Below are 5717 nucleotides of genomic sequence, written 5' to 3' on the forward strand. Positions count from 1 at the left end.
GAGATTGTCTTGGAATGAATAAAATGTGAATTTGGAAAAATGTGATGCAATAATGAGTATTGCTATATGTTGAAGTTGATGAAAGACCAACCCGACAGCTCCCAAGAATCACTACATGCAAACACCTATCACAAAAAATGAGGAGCAAAGCTATGGAGGCTCGAATTCATAGATCTACAAAAGATGAGATATTCTTGATGTGAAAAAAGAGAAATGACTATTAATCAAAAGTGAATGAATAGATTTACAATTACTATCCTTATAAAAGGAGAAAGGTAAAACCTAAAAATGTAGAAACCCTAAAGGGAAAAATCCTAGGTTGCATGATAATAATTAATAAAAGAAATAATTATTATATACCTAAAGTTTAGCTTAAGTAAACTAGAGATAAATAAGTGACTAAATAGTTTAATTAATAAGACAATATCTTATTACTCTAACACCCCCCCTTAAGATAAACTCAGGGAGTAGCTAAAAACCTAGAAACTATTGCTGAAAGAAAGAAATAATTGGGTCCCAGCAACAAAGGCTTGATCAGGAACACAAGCACAACCAAATCTCTTTAAAGAGGAGAAATAGAGAAAACCACAAGGGAAAAACCCAATTCCAAAAAGAGATGCAAATAATGTCCCAAAGATAGGAACAAAAGGGTGATCATGAAGAACACCACTAAAGCATGAAGTTGCAAACACTGTCAAACTACTGATTTGAAGAACATCCACTATATAGAAAATGATCATGTAGAGAAGACTAATTATGAAGAGATGATCAATCAAAGATGGAAGATATCTTCATGGCCTCCAAAAATAGGAATGAAAGAGTGTCTATATGGTAAATGATCAATCTCACCAAAATGCATAGGTATTCAACCACTACAATCGCTTAGTACATAGGATCAAATAATAAATACATAGCTCACTCCATCGAACCAAGAAAGAAATAGAACCAAAATTTCCCCTCTATAATGTTGAGAGATAAGACAAGAACACTGAAATTGAATGCAACATCTCCTACAGAAATAAGAACCAGGAACATCAGGAGTCCAGAGGAAGTACAAATACCTATAATGGCACGTGTCATTGGCACATCATGAGGCTAATGCCATGGAAGGAAGACTCATTTGACAAAGGAATATGGTGAATATGGCCAACATGAAACCCCCAAGACACTTTATAATGTAGTGCAAGTACAACAAAACACAAAGATGTACAAGATCTTAAAATGCAACAAAGTGACACTTTATCTTAGTGCATTTGCAAAAATACTACAAAAATATGTCAAAAAAGATCAAAAGAGACATAAAGATGATACAATAGATAGTACAACCCATGAAGAATCATCTGAAGCAATGAAATTGATCCCCAAACCTGAAACAACCAAGATATCCACCATAATGCAAAAATGCAAAACACTGAATAGAATGTGCTTGGAGTGGAATTTGGAAAGACAACAAGCATCACTAAAAATAACTCTAAAATACCTTTCCAATGATATAAAGAATTCTCAAATTGGAGATCAGATGCTCAAGATATGTGCTCTCAGAGTACAAAATAGAACCCCTAGCTTTAACTGCATAAACAGAAAACCCAACAACACCAAAACATAAAAAAACCTACACCGGCAATGGGCTCAGAAAGAGCTTTCCAACAATATAAAATTTTCCCAATTTTGATACCGTATGCCCAAGATATGGCCAAAAAACCATCAAGAGGTGTCTATGACAAAATTAATCAAAGAAATGACAGTTTGAAGGCCGTCAAAATTTGGTTTAAAAATGTTGACATCATGACTCGTGCCCCAATACTACTGATGTCAAAAAATGGACAGGCATACCTTTTGAAAAGGAATTTTTGACTTTGTTTTTGCATGTCTTTTTAAACTTTTGTATGAGCCTTTTTTAAATTTGTGAAATAAAACTTTTTTAACGCTTCAAAAAGTGATTTTTTTAAATTAAAAAAAAAAACCATTAGCCCGAGAAGTGTGCCAAAGCTAGGGGCAACTATTTTTTCCTTAGATTGCAATTGTGTCTAAATTGGACAAATTGTATATGGAAATAGGGGTTTTGGGGCGCTAAAAATTGAATGGTGAGGTCTGTTTGAGCTAAAAGTGCACCAAAAAAAGTGACCCCCCAGATCAAATATAGAAAACCTTTAAAAACTAATAGATTCAAAAACTAAAATCAAACCTTTCATGAAGAGAATAGGGGTATGAAAGTCTAAAGCTTTGATACCATGTTGAAGTTGATGGAAGATCAACCCCACAGCTCCCAAGAATCACTGCATGCAAACAACTGTCACATAAAGAGAAGACCAAAGCTATGGAGGCTCGAATTTAGAGATCAACGAAAGATGAGACATTCTTGATGTGCAAAAAGAGAAATTTCTATTAAATGATTTAATTAATAATACAATATCTTATCTCTAGTTTACTTAAGCTAATCTTTAGGCATATAATAATTAATTCTTTTATTAATTATTATCACGCAACCTAGGATTTTTCCCTTTATGGTTTCTACCCTTTTAGGTTTTACCTTTCTCCTTTTATAAGGGTGATATTTGTAAATCCATTTATTCACTTTTGATTAATAGAAATTTTTCTTTTTGCACATCAAGAATGTCTCATCTACTATGGATCTTTGAATTTGAGCCTTCATAGCTTTGCTCCTGTCTTTCTGTGACAGGTGTTTGCATGCAATGATTCTTGGGAGGTGTGGGGTTGATCTTTCATCAACTTCAACATGGTATTAGAGCTTCAGACTTTCATGCCCTTGTTCACTTTATAAGAGTTTGGTTTTAGTTTTAATATTTGTTATTTGAGAGGATATGAATGTCCTCTAATATATCCTCAACAACTACATTAGGTGGCTCGATAAATGGAGTTGCAATGTCAGGCAATGTTGAAGAGTAATCCTATGCAACAAATGAAATCTGAACATTAGGTGGATGTGTACAAATCACAACACTAGTCTCAAGAACAACACATAAGTTCAAGTGACCTAGCTTCACCTCAATAGGCTCTCGTGAAGAAGGAGAGTGAGTGTTGGATGGTGGAGATCCACAGAAGATGAGACATTCTTAATGTGCACAAAAAGAATTTTAAATTGTATTGAATGAATGAATATATTTATAATTATTGTACTTATAAAAGGAGAAAGATAAAACCTAAAAGGTAGAAACTCTAAAGGGAAAAAAACCTAGGTTGCATGATAATAATTAATGAAAGAATTAATTTTTATATGCCAAAGTTTTAGCTTAAGAAAACTAGAGATAATAAGTGACTTAATAATTAAATCAAATGATTTAATTAATAAGACAATATCTTAATACTCTAGCACTATATTTAGGGCACATAATCACATCTAGAATTCAACCCAAGGGAGAAAAAATATTGAATACAAATCAAACCAAGTATGGATCATTAGAGACAAACTGACTAATGGTTGATAAAATTGCTAGGTTTTATTTTCTTATGCATGGAATATGTTGATTTGAGCACCAAAATGAGTTATATCAATCCAAGTCATAAAGTAAATGTAAAATCAATAGAAAAAAGAGTGAACTGTACACCTTTCTTCTACACTAAATGAAAGGTTCAAATCACAATCTAAAGTGTCAAATACAAGCTAAAATTTAGAATGCAAACCACTTCTTATCTGGGTGGAAAGTTGATTTTACCCATCTTTGTCTAAGGTTTTAACCATCACTCTACATTGCACAATAGTGGGAAAAGAAAGATGTTTCAATATTTTTATTTATGTTGTTCATTGTTTGACTAAGAAAAAATTGGTTGATCCTATTTATAAATTTACTCTTCTAATCAAGATATGTTATGGAAAGAAAGAGAAAGAGATAGGTACAAAAATTATAATATTTGAATACCCAAATACATAAATTAAAAGTAGAACTAAAAAGAAAGAAGGGGGATAGAAAGAAAAGAAATGCAAAAATCTAGAAACTAATCATGCATAACCCATAATATACAACAATAGGTCATTTTTTTAAAATGACATTGGATCAAACTTTTCTAAGTGTTTTGAAGACGAGGACAAAGGAAGGCGCTATGACTACATCCCCTTTTTGTGATGGAAGGCAAAGGCGGATTAGCCTTCTCTATATAAGGCAGCCAAGGATGCCTGGGAGAAGTTGCGAGAGGAGTTAAGTCGGGTAGAAGGTGGGGAGGATCAGCTGGAAAGTCAGTGGGTAAATTTTCCATGTCAATGATGTAGTCCATAAGGTGGGAGAGTCGTTTCCAAAAGTTAGGGGTAGGCGTTGGTGGATTGTTGGTATGCTACGAGTGTAGCTGGGTTAGTTTGCTGTAGTTTAAAATTATTTTTTGTTAGTAGGTGACAGTTATGTATGTATTTTTTGTGGCTTTGAAATAGTGTAGAGGGTTTGGGCTAGGGGCAAGATGGTTAGGGATATTTTTGGTCATGGCTGATGTATTGTATTGAAATTCTAGTAGGCAGTTGTAGGTTGGTGTTTATGGTTGGAGGGATTTTTGTTAATGGTGGTTCGATGCTCTTTGAAGTCTTGTATGTAACTATTCTGTTTTTATGATTAATATATATTTAAAAACATTACCGATCAAAATATATATACACATAACATAAGAAAATACCTTAAAATAGTTATTTCAATTCGAATAATAAACAAGAGAGAAAGGGTACATAATAGTTATGCATTCATAATCTTTGAATGCCTATAAGCTATGACTAGGGAGCGGGGGTTGGCTATTAAGGAACTTAATTTTAGTCCAAGCTCTTATATTTGTCTTTCAAGCTCCACAAACAACTAATGGAATTAGTGCATGCAAGAGAATGTGTACTCGTAAATCTTAAGTTTTTCTAGGAATCAAAATAATAATAGAAAATTTGAAATAAATTTAAAATCATTTATCCCTAGTCTACAAGGATAAATACACTATTGTTTGTGGGAGAAAGGGTGTGGTAAACCCATAATGCGAAAGGAAATAGTAAGTAAAAAATGAAGACAAAAAAAACAAAGAATAGGAACTAGATATTTGTGATGACAATAGAGGATTGTCTAGGCCAATATGTGAAGTAAAATTCATAAATATATTAATGCTGTGAAAAATGTTAGAAAATGGTTTAGGTTGTGTAGAAGAGCTCAATCATGCACATGAGGAGAGATAATTGTATCTTGGAAGGAGAAGGCAAAAAGCTAATATTCATATAAAATGTAAGGATGACTATTGAACTTTTGAAAAATCTGGTGAAGGATATTTATAAAAATATATTTGGAGGGTAGGAAAAAAAAGAAACTTCTTTACATTAAACACTTGTTATAATTCTACATCATTATTTAATAACTCAAGGGTTGGGAGAGTTTACTTGATTCTTAAGAATAGTCTTTGAATAGTTGAATACATATTCTAATAAAGTGTCATCTTTTGAGTAGTTGAATATGTTTTAGATGATAAAAAAATATCTATGTGAAAAACTATAGGTTACCAAGAGGAACATGAGTGATAAAACAACATGATACAACGTTATTTTTTATAAATGTTCCATTAACAAAAACAAATTAATGCATTCCAAGATAGCACTCATATCAGTGTTAAATCCATGCTAAGTAGTTCTCCAAATAAGTTCCTAACCAAAGGGGAAGTGAGATCCTTTTAAATTTCCTCCAAACATCATATGCGTTTGCGTTACCAAAAATATATATAATACATTTTGGGAGAGAGTGGAATGGACA

The sequence above is a fragment of the Cupressus sempervirens genome, chromosome 5 (genome assembly GCF_028749045.1).
Source record: "Cupressus sempervirens isolate cs-2001-9-10 chromosome 5, ASM2874904v1, whole genome shotgun sequence".
Lineage (NCBI taxonomy): Eukaryota > Viridiplantae > Streptophyta > Pinopsida > Cupressales > Cupressaceae > Cupressus > Cupressus sempervirens.